This window comes from Chelonoidis abingdonii, chromosome 14 (genome assembly GCF_003597395.2).
Source record: "Chelonoidis abingdonii isolate Lonesome George chromosome 14, CheloAbing_2.0, whole genome shotgun sequence".
Classification (NCBI taxonomy): domain Eukaryota; kingdom Metazoa; phylum Chordata; order Testudines; family Testudinidae; genus Chelonoidis; species Chelonoidis abingdonii.
The window spans coordinates 12480938-12502162 of record NC_133782.1 but is presented as its reverse complement, the minus strand read 5'-3'; the positions used below and the strand labels follow the sequence as shown (position 1 = coordinate 12502162).

Below are 21225 nucleotides of genomic sequence, written 5' to 3'. Positions count from 1 at the left end.
AGCAGCATATATACAATATTAGTGGGACTTGCCGGCTGGGTCGTTCTAAGTGCTGGACTCCTGGGTTCCTTCCTGCTGTCAGTGACTTCCCCGGTGACCTGGGCAATCGACCTCTCAGAGACACTGCAAAGCATAATGTGTTGTGGTCTGCAGCTTGTGAATGCTACGAATGAGGAAATCTTTATTTTATATCATTAAACTGCAGTGTTAAAATGCTCCAAACTGCAGCTTTCTAAACACATTACATTAGAAAAGGCTCCAGTAGTGTCAGGCAGAAACCAAGAGCATTCCCTACCTCCAAGATCAGAGATTGATAATTCCTAGAAGCCCCCCTAAGAATGATCAAGTGGATTTAAGCAAGTTCTGCTGGAGGAGGAACCTTGCAAGGGAATATGAAATTATAGAATCATATAAGATTAGGGTTGGAAGAGACCTCAGGAAGTCATCTAGTCCAACCCTCTGCTCAAAACCGGACCAACCCCAACTAAATCATCCCAGCCAGGACTTTGTCAAACCTGGCCTTAAAAACCTCTAATGATGGAGATTCCACCATCTCCCTAGGTGACCCATTCCCGTGCTGCACCACAGTCCTAGTGTTTCCTAATATCCAACCTAGACCTCCCCCACTGCAACTTGAGACCATTGCTCCTTGTTCTGGCATCTGCCACCACTGAGAACAGCCTATTTCCATCCTCTTTGGAACCCCTCTTTAGGTAGTTGAAGGCCGAATGGAAAAATATCACACCAGGGCTTTCCTTTTGCTGAAATGGGGAATGAGCCATGCTTTAGGGGTTGAGGACTTTTCTTCTAGTTGGCTTGTCTCTTCCATGCAATCTGAGCAAAGGAGGAGTTTGAGATCTACGGGCAGGAATGTGCCAGAAATTAGTACTATGAATGTTTTCCTATGTGGCGGTGAGGCTCTTCTCTGGTTAATAAAGTGCTTTACCACGGCCGGTGCAAGGATGTTTTGCACCCTAGGAGAAACTTCCACCTTGCGCCCTCCCCCATTCCCAAGCCCCCTCCCTGAGGTGCCCCCCCCCGCGGCAGCTCCCCACCGCCCCACCTTCTGCCCTGAGGCACCCCCTCTGCCCCAGCTCACCCCTGCTCTGCCTACTCCCCGATCACGCCGTCGCTGCTTCACTTCTTCCACCTCCCAGGCTTGCAGAGCCAATCAGCTTAGGGGAGGCAGTGGGGGCAGGGGTGAGCTGGGGTGGACAGTTCCCCTGAGTACCGTCCCTCCACCCCCACTTGCTGCAGGCGGCCCTCCCCGCGCTCCCCTGCCCCAGCTCCCTCTGCCTAAATGCTGGCGGCGACCGGAGCGGCCGACGATCCGGCCACCCCTCAAATCCTAGTGCCCTAGGGTGCCTAAATGGTTGCACCAGCCCTGTGCTTTACAAACATTGTACAAGTAGGGTAGCTGAAGCACAGAGAGGAGACATGACTTGCAGCAATCCAGAGAGGTGAAGGTCATGCAGCAAACCAGTGATATAGTTCAGGGATATCCTGTCTCCTGCTCAATCCACTAGATCTCAGCTGAGTTTGGGGAAGTCATTTATGTTCTGATGTACCATGCAGTCGAGTGGGTGAAGATTAAATGGAAGTAGTACAACGGGTGGAGATGGGGAGAACAAGGTGAAGGGAATATTTGGCTATTAAAAAAAGTTGTATTAATTTTTCTAAAAGAGAAAATATAGATTACATTTTAGTGACTGCAATCATACCCCAGTGTATATTTACACTGCAAATAAAAGGTAGGTTCCTAACTTGGGTGCGAACCTGTGTTAGCAAACTCACATTAAAATGCCAGTGAAGACACAGCATCTCTGCTTTTAACTTGGATTAGTAGCTACCCAACAGCCTTTAATTCAAGCCACTAACCTGAATTAAAAGTCAAGCTGCTGTGTCATCACTGCTATGTTAACCTGAATCTAATCCAAGTCAAGAACACACTTTTTTTTTTTGCAGTGTAGACATACCCCCATGAAAGTTGTGTATAATGCAAAAAGAGCTATAGTATTCAGCAAATGTGAAAAACTAAATCATGCAACAAATATGAGGAAAAAGAGAAGTCGTCAAGAACAGTGGAAAATACAGACAAACTGGTGGGAAGAAGCAAAGAACAGGTGTTGAAGTGAGTAAAATGACATCGTTTTTCAGTGTAAGACAAGAAATATACCCATGTATAATCAAGATGTTTTCATGATTTAGTCATCTATATGCATTACTCTCCCATAGTGCATGTGTGTACACCATAAGAATTATCAAAAGAAGTAGACTGCTCTTTAAATTAGCAGAATTTTTTTTTAACGACCATCCAGTGTTTCGAAGCTGAAACTAGATCAATTCAGACTAGAAATAAGGGGCAATTTTTAACAGTGAGGGTAATTAACCATTGGAGTAATTTAACCAAAGGTTCAAGAGATGGAAAAAATCCCTTACAAGTCTTTGTTGGCAAGACTGGAATGTCTTTCTAAAAGCTATGCTCTAGCTCATCCAGAAAATATGGGTTTGATGCAGAAATTACCCAGTGAGGTTCGCTGGGATGTATTATGCAGAAATTGAGACTAGATGATCATAGTGGTCCCTTCTGGCCGTAACATTATGCCCCTGAAGAATGACTAATAGATACTATTATAGAGAACATGCCTGCAAAAAAAAAAAATAACCAAAGGATACTGGAAATCAGACTCAACGTTTGGCAAGAGACCGGAGTATCTCCTTCACTGAAACATTTTGTGAAAACATGCCTGTAATGCTGGGACAGACCATAAACAAGAGAATTATCATTGGGTCTTGGCTTCTCTGTTGAGACTAGGGTGACTAGATGTCCCAATTTTATAGGGGCAATCATGCTTTTTGGATCTTTTTCATATATAGGCTTCTATTACCACCACCACTCCCCACCTCCTGTCCCGATTTTTCACACTTACTGTCTGGTCACCCTAGTTGAGACTACCAATCAGGCGGCCAGTTAGTACAAAACGGCTTTGTGTTTCGTTGTGACGTGAACATCTATCCGCTAGGTTGAAACTCATTTCACAAGGACACCCAGTCAGTAAATCACCACTAAGCTGAGCTGGATCTGGATTTTTGGATAATTTAAGGACCGCAAGGCTCTCTTTGGGACTGAGTCTGCAGCTCAGTCAGTCTCACGGGAAAACCTAAGCTATGATTTTGGCTGAGACGTGGTTTCACCTACTATTTGTGAGACTTGGATTACGTCAATATGTTGAGATGGCCATAATGGTTTATTTAGCCTAGAATCCAGACTCCAGCAGTGGCCAGTATCAGATGCTTCAGAGGAAGGTATAACCTCCCTACCCTGAGGAATTATACTTATGGACTAGCTTACCCAAAGGAGAAGTGTCTTCCTAGCCCCCAGCAGCTCAGAGATAAAAAGCCATGATTACAAAATCCCCCTCTCTCATCACCAGCCTTCCATGGATAAACCTCAATGGACTTCAAAGGGTCTGAGCTGAAGTGTGGCTTGTTTCCAGTGTAGTGAGATAAGTCTTAAAATAATTCTTACTGCTAGCGGTGTTTGTGTCCCTGTTGTTACATTTTCCACATGCTGCCACCCTCCCACCACAACTTGGGGCATAACAAGGCTCATCCTCGTGGGACCACATTTTATTTTTACAAGTTAAAAAGTTAAGTATTTAGTGTGCCGAGCCAGGTCTGTTACAGTGCGTCACGTATGCCTAGTGGCACAGCACTGAATGATGCCTGCGTCTGCAGCTTCTGAAAGACAAAAACCCTGCCTCCGTTTGGTGGGTTGTTTTTTTCCCCACATTCCCCCACTCCTCCTCACACTGGCCCCTGCCTCCTCCAGATCTGAGCTCACCAGACTTGGCCAAAGGAGTGTTATCCTGCTGCTGTAAGACGGCAGAACACAGAATGTGTTTGTACCTGGGAGCCTCAGGCTGCCAGGCAGTGCAGAGTGGGCATGTGCCAAGGAGAACACTGGATTCTGTTTTCCGTGTCTGTTTTGGCTACTGCATAATGTCATTTGGCCAATTCCACTGAAACAGAACAAAAGCAGAGAATACCAGATGAGAGCGAGCCAATGGTAGGGAGCCGTGGGGGCCGGGGGAGGAAAGCAGAGGGCCTGTTGTTTAAAGAGCATTTCAGCAATGGTAAAAAGCTACATTACATAAAAGTTAAAATCACGGCCCTCCACAAACACACACATGCCCTTTCTTAGTGGTGGAGTTTCTTTGTGTTAGTGTGAATGGTGCCTGATTTGCTGGTCCCATCAGTTACATTGCAGATACTGGATGCCAGCTGAGAAGAATGTGGATGAAAGAAGCCAGCATCCCTCTTTGAAAGGACAGCTCCTCACTGCTTGGAACTAGCAGCATATTTTTAACCCCTTTGCTGCCAACTGAACAAATTATTGGGTTTTTTTTGCTTTTTTTAAAATCAGGAGTTGTAAGCAATCACAATAATAAACAGAGCTTGGCAATTTGTATCTCAAAGCCCTGTATGGACAGTAGCCAAACAACTAATCATCCATGGTTTTCTGACAATAATATAAGTTGTATTTAAAGGAAAAGTGTCAAATTTGGCCCAGTATTTGAAAAGAAGAGGGGGAACACATTAAAAACTTAGGTCTCCTAGAAATGTTTTAATGATTTGGAAAAAAAAATAAAGCCCACGGGAACAACTGTTCTTAAACAACTAAATATTTGCCAGAAGAATCTGCAACGCAATTACTGCGGCTCTAAGAACCTGAAAGTCACTGTTACAAAAATGTCATTGATCACTGGCATAAGTAAACAGTCTAAAGAGCAAAAGTTAAATTGGACTTTAAAATCCCCCAGTTTGATACTTAGAGCAGCCACCTCTGAAGTAGCATATAACAGCTGTGCAAAACTACACGTGACAAGAGATTAGGCCGGGACATTGGGTACGGCATGTGGATGTATGTGTAAAGGAAAACCTCAGCTCATGGAATGCTATGAGGAGGGTCGGGCAGCACATTCCCTGGGCTCTGGAAAGTGTCACAGACACTCTGTTGCAGTGTGTTACACAGAACTAACTCACCAGGTCATATAAAATTCTAGGCGGCAGCAGGGAGCTGGGAGCCAGGAAGCCTCAAATGCTAATTCTGGATCTACATGATGTGGTTTAAGGTAAGATACTTCGGGCGTGATTTTCAGAGGTTCTGAGCACCCACAGCGCACAGTGACTTCAGCTGTGTGTTCTTGGCATGTTTGCAAACCAGCCTCTCTGACTCAGTTTCCTCTGTGTAAAAATGAGAGCATTTTGATCAGTAATTATTGTTTGTTAAAGCAGAATGCTATATAAATGCTAAACATTCTCCTTAGGAGGAGCTCTGTGGAATGTTCCCTGAGGTTCCTTAGCTGTATCATGCCACCCGAGTCATGTGAAACAGTTCATTGGCTCTGGGATTCTTCCTTCTTTCCACTCAAGAGGAAAGAGTTCATATTTTGATGAACTTTGGTCAAAGCGTGATTTTTGTAATACCAGAATTTGAATTGCTCTTCATTCAAAGTGTCTTTATTTTGCAATTGTACTTCCATTGAGGTAAATGCACTCCTTGGCCCAGACTCTGATCTCTGTCACAGTGGTGCAAATCTGGACTAACTCCATTAGTCACAATAGAATTATACCATGTCAACAATGAGATAGGAGTCCTACCCACTTGCTAGTGGTGGTGCTGTCATGTATGGGATGCTCCATTTACTCTGCCGTGCATTTACTGAAGGTCACAAATGTGTAATTAAACAATAATTCTCAGCATTATCTGCAGACAGCGGCAAGTTACCTGCCAGGTAAGTCCTCACTAATATCCGGAGACTTGGCTCCTTCTGTGAGAGGGCACAGATACCACCCGCAAAATCTAGTTAGAGGAGGCCTGATTGTTTTCCAGCAGTGGGACTGCCAGTACCTATACAAGGCGTACCTCTCCCCACACAGTGATGTCATTCCCCAGAGCACTGCCTTATGCTAGAGGGGTGGAGATGCTGATTCTGGGAAGTCTGTTACAATGATTTAGTTCTCACATGCTAACTGCAGGTGAGACCCTGACAGCTCCCCCCTCCCACTCCTGACACAACACTCAACGCAATGGAGGTGCCCAAACACTCCTCCACTTCCGAGGCAAGACAGGACTTACAAACATATGCCTTGTACCCATGTGTATGTAGATGAGAAATTCTCCCTGCAGGCCATACTGACCTTTCCGTTGGCTCTGTCTTACCTCAGAGAAACTCCCAGCCTTTCATGGTCCTGAATTGAGATGAGGATACTCACGTTGTCTGGAAACCAGGCCGAGTCAGCAAAATCGCTCCCGGCACCTGCAAACTGGGATCTGCAATCTGAATCCTCCAGTGCAACAGAGAGAATAATTTCATTTGAATGCTAACAACAAGACAGCTGGAGCCTATTCTGAGCCCATGGAGCCAGCTGGTTAGTTTGCATACCTGGCCAGCTGAGCAAAGTTCTTAGCATCAGGCAAAAAAGATGGGCTGCTTTTTATTCTATCATTTAGCTCCCTGTAATAGAAAGCTTTGGAGTCAGTGGCGTCTTGACCCCTGCCACATGACATTACTTCCTAACCCCAGCCAAAAGAAAATGCAACCAGTCTCCCTTGCCAGCACTCGTGTGTGTCATATCTTCATTATACCCAAAACCTGCTTGATGAAAAGGACAATGGAATAGATCTGGGGCTGATTAAACTGCGTTTAGCTCTTCCACAGAATGAATGAAAATCATTGGACTTTATTTCCTTTCTATGATTAGAAGTGGACACACTGAATGAACCCCCAAAAGTCTGGTATGTTTCGATACCCTTCCACTGCACTCATTTGTTGTTGCTTCCTGCTGATTCATGGATACCTAATAATGATTTTAATATTAAGTGTTGGTGAAAAGTGCTGCATTAGCATCCCTGGATCCTCCAGCTACTGTCTATGGACTCACTTCTGCCTTGATGCCCAAAAGACATGGAAACAAATCACACAGAATCCATCACTCCAAGTTCCTCCTGCCGCTGATCTTCCCAGTGTCCATCTTCTCTGTTTGTAAAAGTGTCACTGGGGCAAGAGCGACCTTCATTTTGTGCCACGTAAGCTCCAAGTATATTGTCAGTGCTTAAAAACAATAAGTGAGAGTACCTGGCGTGGCCAGGCATCAAAAGAAGAAGAAATACTGGGCATTTCACATGCGCTTTTTGGAGGGGGCATAGGAGTGGGGGAGTGGTGCCCTCCTTTTCCCACCTGTTTCCAGGGATATTAAGTCCAGTGGCAAATATATCAGGTACCTCTATTTTTGGGATGTCTGACCTGAGACATGGCAAAGCAGCTTGATTTCCAGTGGGTGAGTGCTTGACGCAGGCTGAAAATTTGGTCCATGTATGGTATCTAAAGTTCAGCATCCAAATATTTAGGCACCCACAATCATTAGTTGCTTAAAAAATTTTTTGTCCATGCATATCCATAGACAATACATTTCTGTCCCAAACAATAGAACAGAGACCAAGCCATCAGCATTAATCTCTGTATGACTACTTGCAGCCAGGGCAAGAAGCAGGAAGTATGGGTCATGGTGAACATGAATTACGTCTCTTTATTAAAGTGAGTTTAGCATTCAAAAAAGAAAGCCAGATCATCAGCATTGGCCACTGGCACTTTTGCTTATCCACACAGCAAGTTTCCCCAATGCAGCACCTCCAATGTGCCCATCCTCTAACATGTGGCGATCCCTCCAGAGGGCGGTTGGTGACTGATCGAATAAAGCTAAGGTGGGTGCTAATGACTGTCTCATGATCCAGAGCTCTGTGCCCCTTATTGATCCTCTCATCTGTCTAGCCCCTCAAATGAATTGACTCCTCTTTTGCCATCTACTAGTGATGCATCTATACTGCAGCTGAGGTCATGAATGGCAACTGACGTAGACATACCAGCGCCAGCTTTAATCTGACTTGCTCAATAAAAAATAGCAGCACAGGCTTCAGTGCGAGTTGCACAACCCCATCTACCCCTCCCCCGCCATGGCACAACGCCCTCACTGCTATTTTTAGTGAGCGAGCTAGAGTACAGCTAGCGTGAGTACGTCTACACAAACTGCAGCTCAACCCTATGGCTGCCATGGAGACGTACCCAAAGATATTGTCATACTACATGCCTGAAATGCATTCAGATGAAACTGTGCATGCAGCTGTGACTGCACCCAGAGCCCTGTTCTCCATGTTAGCGAGTACAGCAGCCTGATACAGCCTGAACACTGTGGGCATCTTCCAGAAATAAAGGCAGCTTCAGGAAGCAGTTCCTTTTAGCCTTCATGTCATTTCACTGCTCCATAGCAAACAATCCTTGTCCTATTACAGGTTTGATGGTGCACCACGATGTAATTAAAATCATACACTCATATTACCTAGAGTGGGTAATAATCCAATACACAATACATTTTCAGTTGGAGAGGGTCAGATCCTCATCTCTCACCAGATTTATTGTGCAGATTTACTCCTCTTTTTCCCCAGTACAGCATGAGGTCAGAATCAGATTCTTGTTTCCAATGAACTTCAGAAAGGGGGTTCTAACTGAATTGGTCTTTGTTTCAAGCAATGGCTTTTGAAACTGCTCTCTCCTCGCTGACTCACAAGATGGGACGGTGCTCCGAAGTGAGTGGGGCACTGCAGATGGGGTTTGCCCTGAGCAGAATTTATGACATTTAAATATCGCCAATGATGCGTGGAAGCGGCCAGCTCATATCTGTAATAAAGCTAGTCACTGAACCTGGAGCATACAAATGAAGCGCTGTGTTTGCACTCTGGTTTTGCATAAAGCCTGGTGCTGCTCTGAAAGGTGATTTTGGAAAAATGCTCCATGCTCACTGTGTCTCCCTGTCGCATTTCGATTGTGCTCAGTGTAAGGTAAGAAGCTGTTTCTCTGACAGTCAGGCTGGTTTCTTTCATCCCGCACACCATCACCCATGCCCAAGGTTCAGAAAGTGCTCACGGACAGTTGTGCACCCCCATTGTCTCGGGGATCTCTGTGCAGTCCCATTGCCTTCACTGGGTTTACACAGGTCTAGATGATTGGAACTTGGCAAACGTTTGTGTTGACAGTGCATGAGATGGAGTAGAATCCTGTGTTAGGGAATAAAACCTCTAGCTCAGTGTTTCTCAAACTGGGGTTGCCGCTTGCGTAGGGAAAGACCCTGGCAGCCCGGACTGGTTTGTTTACCTGCCCCGTCCGCAGCTCCGGCCGATCGCAGCTCCAACTGGCTGCGGTTCACCGCTCCGGGCCAATGGGAGCTGCTGGAAGCGGCGCAGGCCGAGGGACATACTGGCCATCGCTTCTAGCAGCTCCCATCGGCCCTACACAAGCGGCGACCCCAGTTTGAGAAATACTGCTCTAGTTCAAGGTGTGTCAGTCCCATGTCCACTTCTGGCCATGTATATTTCTGCCTTTGTCTGGGAATTAGTTTGAGGTTATCCCTCCCCAAAGGGCTCTGAGTCTAAGGGCCAGCTCTAAAGCCCATTGAAATCAGTGGAAAGACTCCCATTGACTCACTGGGCTTTGGTTGAAATACCAAAGCCACTTGTCTGCCACGTGGCATGTGCTGTCACTCATGTTCGTGAATGTCTTACTGGGAGTCCATTCTCACCCTACAAATTTCACCTGTAATCTCCACCATTAGCTGCACTATTTATATGATGTGAGACAGACACAGAGAGACAGACTTGTGGGAGGGAATAAGGGGAAAGAGATCAATGTGTGTGTGTCTCTTTTGATAACTACAGGCAGTGTCAAATGATACTTCAACAGGATTGCGCCTCTCTGAATGTGAGGGAGCATCGCTGTGATCATTAGAATGTATTTCAAGAGCTGCCCACACAGCTTCTGACCCATGCCAGTCTCCTGACAGTCATTTTTAGCACTATACCTCTTGAAAAACACATTTAAGTAAAGATACAGCCCCTCTGTGCTGCCGGAGATCACCACCAGTTGGTGACCACTGCTGTAGATAAACCTCTACCTGTACCAGAGGAAGCTACTCCCAGCACCATGGTAAATTACTAACACAATGCACTCCATATTTTTTAAACTGATGTACTGGGACTCGCTAATTACACCAGCCTTACAGCTTCGTATCTGTACCATGGAGGCATTAATAATGAAGGGGAATTATAATGGTGAATGGTAACATCACCCAGAATACAGTAGCATCACACCAGATGTTGTTGGCTGTTAGAACGGTCAGTTATTAGAGCAATCTCTTGAATTTATTTGAATAAAAATGAAAAATATTTTCACATTGTTTCAATTATCTCACATTAGCTGCAATGAGTCTTTTCATTCTTATTTGCCTTAACTATTATTATCCAGGGCCGGCTCTAGGTTCTTTGCCGCCCAAAGCGAAAAAAAACCCCAACCTCCGAGAGCGCCCGGAATGCCACCCCTGAAATTGTGCCGCTTCTAGCATGTGCTTGGTTTGCTGGTGCCAAGCGCTGGTCCTGACTCTTTCTAAATCATACACACTGTTGAGCGATTCTGCAAAAGGCCAGGGAATGTGTCTAGTGGTTACAGCATGCAACTGGGAATTAGAAATCCTGGGGTTCTAGAATTGTTGACACTGATCTTGGGCTGGTCAGCTATTCCCTCAGCTTCTTCATATGTCATAGTGAAATAATCAAATAAAAACAGCAACATAATAATACTTCTCTGCCTCTTTAGTTAACAAAAAGGGTGTGATCGTTGAACACAACGAGCTACGTATTATGTGCGGCACTGTGGCCTAGCTGAGAATGCACTGGACTGGAACTCAATACACCTGCGTTCTACAGCTCTCTCCTTGTGGTTTGCCTATGGGCTTCACCCTCTGTGTGCCTCAGTTCCCCCCCCCTCCATAAAATGGGGATAATGAGCTTGACTGCTGTTGTGATCTGTCAGTGAACTAGCTTGTGTTATTATTATACCAACTGCCATTTAACACTCCTAAGGAGACTGTCTGCAATTCTGTACAAGGCCCAGGTAGCTGGAATTTCTGTGAGTCTTGTGGAAATGAAATCCACGCAACAACTCACAGGTAACCCTTGGGGCTGCAGTCCAGTCCCTCAGTGCACTTCCTTATTTGCTACTCATTGTCCCTGCAAGTAGCAGCATTTCCCATTTCACAGCAGAGGCAGCAGCAGGTCCTCCACTAGCCCTGTGCTCTCCCCGGCATTCTCCACATGCATTCCTATTCAGAGCTGGCATGAACTGCTACTCCCTGGCATGCAAGAAGTTGGTAGGCCCATCTGGGTGGCTGCTGCTCATGCCCTCATCATGGTGAGAAATACTGCAGCGCTCAGTGTCAGGGGGCAGGGCTTCTGCCCAGCTTCCAGGCAACCTCTGCCTCCCCCCGCACCTTTAAATAGGCTTTCTATCCAAACATCAGCAAAACAAACACAGCTCACCTTTAGTCAGGCAGTTCTGCTCTCTGCTGGCTCTGTTATGCTTCTGGAAGAGCAAGTCTTGGGTACCTGGCCCCTTGCTATAGGGCTCCCCTACAGACGTTAGCGCCATTCCTCCATGGCTCCGCTCCCCAGGCACAGCCTGTACCTATAACTCTGCCTCCTGTCCTCTGACAGCCCTTGCTAACCCCAGGTGTAGCTTGACCCCCTTTAATTGGGCCAACCTGCTCTGACACAGGAGTGCTGGGCCTAGTCTACTCATAGCTACCCTGTGATACTCCCCCTCGCAGGGGTCCCGCACCTCGGGGGTGAATTTCACTAGTAAGGAACTCCCCTGCGGTAAGCAAAATGGGTTTGCCCAGTTGTTCTGTCTAATCACTCTGTTGCATATTTTCTGGAAAAAAAAAAATTGCAGCCCATAGACACATCCTCCCCATGAAACATGGGCTGGAAACTGCCCTTCCCACTGTCTACACTCCCAGTGTGGCATGTGAGCTTCAAGATTTGCATGGAGATGGAGCCCACTGGCACTGAAATTCATCTAAACTGTGAGCGAAAGGTTGTATCTGTTCTAAAGAAACCTGAGATACAGAGCCTGTAGGATGTGATGGGGGTGTCTTCTCTGGAGCTATGCCATGAGAACAGCCCTTTCACCAAACAAATGAGAGTCAGTTACTCTGCTGGCTGGCTGGCTGGCTGGATGGATGGATGGATGGGAGGGAGGGAAGGAATTCTCAGGCCTAGATTCTCGAAGATATTTTAAGCAATGGGAGTGAGCAGCCTAAAATACTGTTGAGAATCTGAGCCTCGGTCTCTCTGAACACTCAGGAATTGTTTCTGCAAAGAAATGGGCAAAGCTGTTGCTTTATTTCCAGCTGTGCCAGGACAGTGAAAAGTCCCTAATTTTGGTGCTGTAAAGTTCCTGAAAGTCCATTATTCTAGGTCTTGGCTTTGGGACTAGTGATTTAGAAACAGCTTCAAAAAACGTCACCAGTACCTCACACCATCCAGTGCATCCTAGGCCGATGTTTTAGTGACAAGTCAGTTCTAGCCATCCAGCCAGCACTGACGCTACCAGTTCTTTACTTCTGAAGGGAGTTTTAGGTTCCATCTTTTCCTGTCTCACAGGCACATTTAAGAAGTGTGGTTAAATGTTTCCTACAGAGCCATGCTGTCAGATGGTTTGGCCAGCTGGTGCTCTAGCCTACACTAGAACATGCTTTTAAAAACGGGCTTAGCTAAAGCTGTTTCAGTTCTCTGAATTTTGAAAGGGTGACCAAAAATTAAAATAAAAGAAATCTTTTAAGTTGTGATTTAAAAAACATAAGACTCCTCCCCCATCCAAGAATAAACTAGGTTGAGGAAATTTTTGTAAATGTCAACCAGCTCTCATCTTGACAAGGTTTGGCCCCATCCATGCAGGCTGCTACCAGCAATCAGGCCTGGTATGCAGCACAAAATGTTACCCTGTCAGCATATGGTAAGCTTATTGGGGGAGGGGGGTCTTTTTCTTCTGTGTTTGTTCAGCATCTAGCACGGGGGGGTTCTGGTCCATGACTGGGGCTGTTCAGCACTATTGTAATAATAAATAATAATAATAATAATAATGTTGAGCACAGGTTTGTGGTCAGCACTGGCCAACAGAAACTAAATTCAGCATCATGCCAGTGAACACAAACATTCAGACACGGTGCAATTTTACAGTGTAAAACAGGCCACTTTGTTATAAATTAATTGAGCAGAAACCACTTTCAGTTCAAATTTGGTTCTTAAATCAAGGCTGGGAGGCTGACATTAAGTTTCCACCAACTGAGCGACCTTATTTCCACCATTGAACATCTGTAATACAATAAGCAGCTCTCCTAATGTTCCTCCCCACTGGGCAAAGCTGTGGAATTCTGCTGGGCAGGGACTGTCCCGCAGAGATTCAATGGGCTGCCTATGTAGTTCTGCACATGCAGTGCAAGCGCCGAGAGGTGGGACTGGACTGTGAGAAAACGAGGCACAGGAATTTCCAGAAAGGGCTACATGTATAATACCCATCATATAGAAAAAGTGAGGCTTCCCCCTTTTAGCCTGCAACTCAGTACAAAGGGAATTCAGCGAGATGCTGGTTCATGGCAGCATAAATTTAACTTGGGAGTGCAGGCAAAGACATTAATAAAGACCATTTCTGCTACATCCACATTTGGTGCATGGCTGTAAAATCAAGATGGTTAACTGACGAAGGGGAAACAGTTTCTACAAAAGAGGCTTAAATGGGTGGGCAGGGAAAGATCTCATTTTTGCCTTAACTTTACCTACCCGGTGGCCATATGTATATAAAGCTGAATAGGTGTTTTTGCATTTAACCACCAAGATAGGAGAGAGTGATTTTCCCTCTCATCTCCAGATAGCATCCAAGGGTCTCAAATATTAATTAATTAAGCCTCACACCATCCCAGCAACCAAATCCTGATCGCTGTTCTGCTGGTGTAATTGAGATAAGAATCTGTCCCAGGGATTTTTGCCACAACTCACAGCAGGAGCTATGTACCTCTGCTTCCTCCATTTGCAAATGGAAACAATAATTCTTGCCAACCACCCAGAGGGTTGGGAAGCTGAATTCATTAATGAGCCTTTGAACAGTGTTAATACAGGGAAACGGAGTCCTGGTCCCCCATTGCAGATATCTTTTTTAAAGATTATCCCCCCTCCCAAACACCCCATTTTATTATTACTCCACGAGCTCTGCTGGGAGAACAGGCCAAAAGGACAGCTGCTTATCCCCACTCCCACTCTGAACTACTCTGGAGTGAATAGGGCAGGAAATCTCAAGGGAATATGCTCTCTCATGAGAACTGCAGACTTTCGGGCTTCCAGTCAGGCCAGAAGTATGCTGAGGACTGACAGCCTCTCTCCACTAGGCCAAGGAAGGGCAAAGGTAGGCAGTATGCTGGGGAGAACACACATGGGAGCAGCCATTGCTGTACCCTTTACCACTGCCATACCTTGAACTACCCTGAGAGCCGGCTCTGGGCTGAGAGTGCCAGGTGGAGGAGCAGGATATGTCTTCACTGCCAAGTTAACTCAGATGATCAGCACCCAGGTGGGAGCCTGCCTGGACATGAGCAGCCACACTGCAAAGCCCTACCCATGATACTATGTGCTCTCTGGGGCGGCACTCCTCCACGTGTGCTACTAGGACGCCTGTGGACATATCCTGTGGTCCTTTGTGCTGCAGTAGGCTGAGCTGCTTGACGAGTATTTCCCCGTGAATGGTGGGATAATTTATCTGCCCTTCTAGGCATGCCGGGGGGATTGTGGGAAGGCACTGAAGGACTATCAGCAATTGAGTGACTGAGCCTTCATCCTCACTGCAAAGTGAATGGGTGGGTTACCAACCTGAGTGAAAGCAGCACCCGGGTTTTAACCCAACCCCTCAGCTGTGCCAGATGACAGAGATTTGTGCATGGATGGGATGGAGACAGGGACAACACTCAGGTAAGAGCCTGGGCTAACTCTGCAATAAAGACATATTCTAAGGGGTGGCTATATCTCTTTGTATCCTGCCCCTTCCCGCACCTTGCTTACCCACGCAAGAGAGGCCAGAGTCTAGCTGTAATGAATTTAGCATCACAGTCCTCCAAGGGGGATACTGTTATTCTTGTTTTGCAGATGTGGAAAGTGAAGATGTGGAAGATGCAGAAAGGCATTACTGCTGACCCCTAACTTGCCCGAATCAGCGGCAGAGCTGAGAACAGAGCCCTGGAGTTCTCTGACTGAATCATAAGATCATCTTTCCCTACTTCCTCCAAACCAGTTCATCCAGTCCTAAACTTCACAGCCAACACCAAGGCAGCAAAGTGCAAAGTACAAATAACACTAGTGCAGCCCAGTTGGAAGCTGGATGATGAACAGAAAACCAGAAAACACCCTGTACTATTTAAATCAAACAGGTCACTCAAAGCCTATGGATCCTTGCTGAGCTCAAGGGGAATTCTAGGCTCTTCCATCTTTCCCTTCTATGCCTCCTCAAGCTGCAGAAATGAAGGTTATTCGCTTGAAACCAGAGGTCTTTGAGATACTCTCTACCATCAGCGTCCCAAGAGTGTGAATGTGCAGAGTGCATCTCAAAGGAGAACGGGACTTTCTGAGGGGCTATTACACAGACATAAACTGAGCTGCATACAGGTGCCATGAGGAACAGCAGAGTGGGTTAGGATTAGGGTGCCCAGTTAGCAAGTGTGAAAAATCGGGACGGAGGAGGGGGGTAATAGGAGCCTATATAAGAAAAAGCCCCCCAAATCAGGACTGTCCCTTTAAAATCACAAAAAGAACAGGAGTACTTGTGGCACCTTAGAGACTAATAAATTTATTTGAGCATAATAAATTTGTTAGTCTCTAAGGTGCCACAAGTACTCCTGTTCTTTCTGCGGATACAGACTAACATGGCTGGTACTCTGAAACCTTTAAAATCGGGACATCTGGTCACCCTCGTTAGGATTGAATCCAGAGCACTCAGGCTGTGTCTACGTTGGCCTTTAGTTTCTTAGTTCTCCACTGTTGCAGCATTTTATGGGTTCAGTGGTGGGAACACTGGACCATCCAGGGCCGTTTCTGTGGTTTTAACCATCATGCCCTGAAATACCGCTCAAACCAAGTCTAAACATCCCAGTGGATGAAAAGACGAGTGTGGATACAGCTTGAGGAACGGGTTGCTTGGTAAACATTCTATGACATTTGTCATATAAACCATCACTGATGAAATGGTGAGTTCTTTCCACTGACCTGCAGCCTCCGATTATGCCTTTGATTCCTTTTGTAATCAGCTGTAGCTCTGCTCTTGAGTCCAATGGGAGCGGGATCAGGCCCACAGCTTGTAAGCTGTTCCAAAAGGGAAAGACATCAATTTTAGATGCCATGCACCCTCATCACACTATATGAATAGCAGTAACAACGTGCAACCATGGCACCCAGAAGCCACTCATCTGCCTGTTCAAACCAGGAGTTTACTGGGGCAGAAGGGAACTTCTGTGCAAAAGAATGGAACTCAGGCACTCAAATTTCTTTCCTGCATGTTTGCAAATGGGCCCTTTGTGGGTGCAACATGCAAACGTGGATCGTTGGCAGCTGTGAGGCTGCAAGGCCGGAACATTTAGTCCAATGCTTTTCATTTGTCCAAACTAACCTCTCCCCATCACCCTGAGAGCCTCATTTCAAACAAGAAGCAAACTGGGAAACGTTTAGGTGGGTACACAGTGTATGTGCAGTCAGGAAGAGACTGTCTTCCTGTTAGCACTGGAATATCCCTTTAAAGTGTGCGATCTGCTCCAGCATAATCCTGGAGATAAAGCTATAGGATGACTAGTTTGTGCTGCCATTATGAAAAAGAAACCTAGACCTGCCTCCAATACAGTTCTGTAATTGTTCTATCTTTCAACTGCTTGTGTATCCCTGGCTGTATAGACTCTTGCCAGGAAAGCAGAGGGCGTCTCATTTTCAGAGGGTTCACACAGCTAGAGCTTTCTTTTTTTAATTATTATTTTCTTTGTTCAAGGATCCAAGATGATAGGGGAGGGGAAAGAACTTTTGTCCTTTGCTTAAAATAATTCAAAGAGCTTTCCACTGCACATGCCAGGCTCAAGTAGGCATTTGCATAACAAATGAGCCTTCCTCACTTTTTAGCAGGGTACAGCAGGCATACTTAACTGACTGTTGCAGCTCCTGCTAGGCTGATGATACAGCTCTGTATCCAATCCCAACATGTCATGTACAGACTTCTCGCCCATCCTGGCTGCCAACAGATTGGTAACTAGACCTGACTGGAAAAGTTTTTTGTGGTGTTTGAAGTTCCACAGCATTTTACATTTTTTTGCGGGGTGGAGGGTTAATTTTTTTTCATACGTTATGTATTCTACATTTTTATTAAAAATGATATTAAAATGTTCATTTATGAAAAAATCAAGTTTGGGCTAAACTAAAAATTGTAACAACTATTTCATTTTTGATAAAAATGGTTGCAAGTATTTTGTGGGGGGAAAACTGGTGAATTCTTTTTTATTTAAACCTCTCCCCCTAGTGCTGATGCAAACAGTTATTAAAAAAATTTGGACTAGCTCTATTGTTAATTGATAGTAGCAGAAGAGGGTGAAAGCTTTTGTTTTGTTGTGTGGGTATCTCTGCACTGTAGCTAGAAGATGTAATTTCCAGCTCAGGTAGACGTGCCTGTGCTAGCTCTGATTAGGAAAGGGATAGATAAGACAGAAAGTATCCTAATATCATAATCTCTCTATATAAAACCATGATACACCCACAACTTGAATACTGCATGCAGTTCTGGCTGCCCCATCTCAAAAATGATATATTAAAATTAAAAAAGGTACAGAAGAGGATAACAAAAATGATTAAGGGTATAGAACAGCCTCCATATGAAGAGAAATTAAAAAGAATAGGTCTGTTCAATTTGGAAAAGAGACAACTGAAGGGAGACATGATAGAGATCCATAAAATTATGAATGGTGTGTAGAAGATCAATAAGCAAGTGTTATTAATGCCTTTACACAACACAAGAACCACAGGTCAGACAATGAAATAAATATGCAGGAGGTTTAAAACAAACAAAAGGAAATACTTCTTCACACAACGCACAGTCAACCTGTGGAACTCATTGCTAGGGAATGTTGTGAAGGCCAAAACTATAATGGAATTCACAAAAGAATTAGATAAATTCATGGAGAATAGGTCCATCAGTGTTTGTTAGCCAAGATGGTCATGGATGCAACTCCATGCTCTGGGACTGGACGACATGGGATGAATCACTCCATGATTGCCTGTTCTGTTGATTCCCTCTGAAGCACCTGGCACTGGCCACTGTCGCAAGAGAGGATACTGGCGTTGATCTGACCCAGTATGGCCATTCTTATGTGCTAAAAATAGCAATGCTGGGATGGCTGCATGTGCTGTCAGATGGCTAGTTACCCTGAGTACAATCCTGTCTGAAACCTTATGTACATACACGGAGCAGCTAGCCCCTCTGACTGCCCACATAGTCACAGCCGCACAGCTATTTTTACTGTGGTTCCTAGCACAATGGCATCCTGGTCTATGACTGGTGCTCCTAAGTGAAACCACAATATCAGTAATAAAGCTGATCAAGCCCCTAATAGTTTTATAATGAGGACTGTTGCTTTGCCTCAAGCCAGCTGAACACCTGTATTACTTTGAATGTATATATTTTTTTCCCACTAGAAAGGAAAAACCATTTTGCTTTCGTTACTTAAAATAAAACTAAAATGTGTAGATTTCACATCCAGTCATCTGGTGTTTCTAAATAGCACCTGCTTAAATAGCAAGTCCTGGATTTTTCAGCACAGTGCACGTTTGCCTTCATTGCAGGTAGTACCATATTGGCTCAGTTACTCTGGTTAGCCACTGGAGGGTGGAGCCAAATTTCTGCACATTCCCTGTCCCTCCCCCACCCCCACTCCTGTAGAAAGCGTTTCTTACACAGCTGGTCAGAGATATTCTGATGGAACCATACTCCTTTGGAACACACAGTTCTGTTGAAGTCAAAACACTTTGTGAAATCAACTCGATTTTACCAGGATTTCTTTATGGAAGAAAAACAGAAAAAAAAAATCCGACAATATTGAAACATCCTGTTTTGATATTTTTGGAAGGAAATATTTTGACTTTTCATTTTGAAATGATTGTTGTCTTTATTTTGTATATATATTATTAATATATTACATTAGGAAAGTCTAAACTGACCTGAAGCCATTTTTTAAAAACAAATCTCCTTTGCAGAGTATTTCAAAAATTTTGGTTTTCATTCCGATGTGGAATAAAGCCAAATCTCAAAATCCTCCCTAAAAAAACAACAACCTTCCATGCTCCACACAGTTCTAGTTTTTTGTTCCACCTTAATTCCTTGTGTGGGCACCTACCCTGAGTCAGAAGCTAGCCTATAGAACAGGAAGATGTTCTGTAGCCCAAACAATTTGCAGCCTAAAGTTATGCTTTGAATAAGGGTTAAAATGTACAGAATTTGATTTTTTACAGCATTTTTCCAAACACAAAGCACCCTATAAAATTAAGAGTTAAGTTCCAGTAGTGCTGACATCATGAAGGCAAATCAAGCAAGAGCTAAGCATTCATATGCAGCCTTAGATATTGAATGTGTTCTGTTGGGAATGTGGGGGAAGATGTTTGAGGTATCAGCTGCTCTTTTTGAGTTGTGCTCTAGGATTTGCCTGGAAAGGCAGAACAGAACTGTGTAACTCATCACCTTTGATTTCTTCCTACTTTACAACTGCACAGCAGTGTCAGCACTGTAAGATCCAGGTCCAACACCAGAGGTAGAACTGAACCTCTGAATTTATGAGCTGCGGGGCAATGCTAAGTTTCTCACACAACCTAGGCCACTATTTTCAACCATGGCACTGGTTTAAATACTGGACTAGAGCTGGCTGGGCCATTTTAGACACTGTTTCATGGAGAAGTACCAATTTTGATGACATTTTCATCTGCATGTTTTTTGAGCAAGACTTTCACTCTCTGGAGCTTGATGGGTAGGGCGCTAGCCTGGGATGTGGGAGACCCACATTCAAGTCCCTGCTCCATCTGATTAAAGCCGAACTTTTCATCCCAAATCACACAGCAAGGACTTGAACCTGGGTCTCCTAGGCTCCAGCACACACACTTCCTGAATCAAAAAGCTCAGGTTTCAGCCGGAAAACAGACATTTTGAATCAACTCTATGTGGATAAAAATGTTCCAAATGTTCTGTTTTTGTGCCAGTATGGAAGGAAAACAACTCTCAAAAACTTGAAAGTTGCTGCAAAAGAGAATTGTCATCCTCCAGCCAGCCCTGCATGGGAATCTGCATAACTTTGGGGGCCACCTTGGAGCTGCTCTGAGCACACCTTGGAGCTCTTCCTGAGGCAAGTTCTGCATGCAATGCAACTGCAGGAGCAGACATGCTATCTATCCTCCAGTGCAGCGTCAACCCACAGAATTGTGGCTCTACAGCTTATTGGGGTTCTTAAACTTCATCGCACTGCAACCCACTTCTGACAACAAAAATTACTACACAACTCCAGGAGGGGGGACTGAAACCTGAACCTGCCTAAGCCCCATCTCCCCATGTGGGGGAGGAGGTGGCAAAGCCTCACCTCCCCGCACAGAGGAGGGAGGGTGGGGGTGACCTGTAACCTGAGCCCCACCACCCAGGGCTGAAGCCCTTGGACCTGGGTGGTGGGGCTTGGCCTTCAGCCCTGGGCCCCAGGAAGTCTAATGCCAGACCTGGCGACCTCATTAAAATGAGGTTGTGATCCACTCTGGTGTCCTGATCCACGGTTTGAGAACCGCATCTGATAGCTACATCTATAAATAACAAACATAAATGTTAAATAACTGCAGGAAGGTCCCTCCGGTAAGCGCTCCATTCTTTTCCGTTTGTAAGTCATGCATCGTTTCCCCTTGTCACTTCTTCATTTTTGTGGTTTATTGAAATACTCTCTTTTAAACAGCCCTGCAGGTTCCAGCACTGGAGCCAGTTTTCTTGTCAGTCATCTATATTTTCTACAGCATGTACCTCTCCTCTTACACCGTTCCAAGATTTGAAGCGGAGGTTAGTTTTAGACAACAGGGGATGTGCAATGGGAAGGACACTGCAAAGTTTGTTAACTCTGCTGGATTTTGCTCCTGTTTCAAAGAACAAGCTCAAGAAGGAAATGCAAAGAAATAGCCATTACACAGGATGCTCTAGCACAACAAATTAGGCTGGGGGTAAAATTTTCAAAAGTGCCTGAGTGATT

General features: G+C 45.1%; 2 long non-coding RNA genes across 2 annotated transcripts in view; both read right to left on the bottom strand.

Moving 5' to 3' along the window:
* Window positions 1-1387: 1387 nt before the first annotated feature.
* LOC116826083 (uncharacterized) lies at window positions 1388-8151 on the bottom strand. Its single transcript, XR_004373997.2, has 3 exons — window positions 6205-8151; window positions 5047-5247; window positions 1388-4022 (listed from the first exon to the last, which is right to left on the bottom strand). It is a non-coding gene; the product is annotated as an uncharacterized LOC116826083 (long non-coding RNA).
* A 9430-nt stretch (window positions 8152-17581) lies between these two features.
* LOC142047725 (uncharacterized) overlaps window positions 17582-21225 on the bottom strand; it is a 63997-nt gene continuing 60353 nt past the window's right edge. The window contains exon 2 of the long non-coding RNA XR_012656981.1: window positions 17582-18277. This is a non-coding gene — a long non-coding RNA (uncharacterized LOC142047725). The remainder of the gene's footprint in view (window positions 18278-21225) is intronic.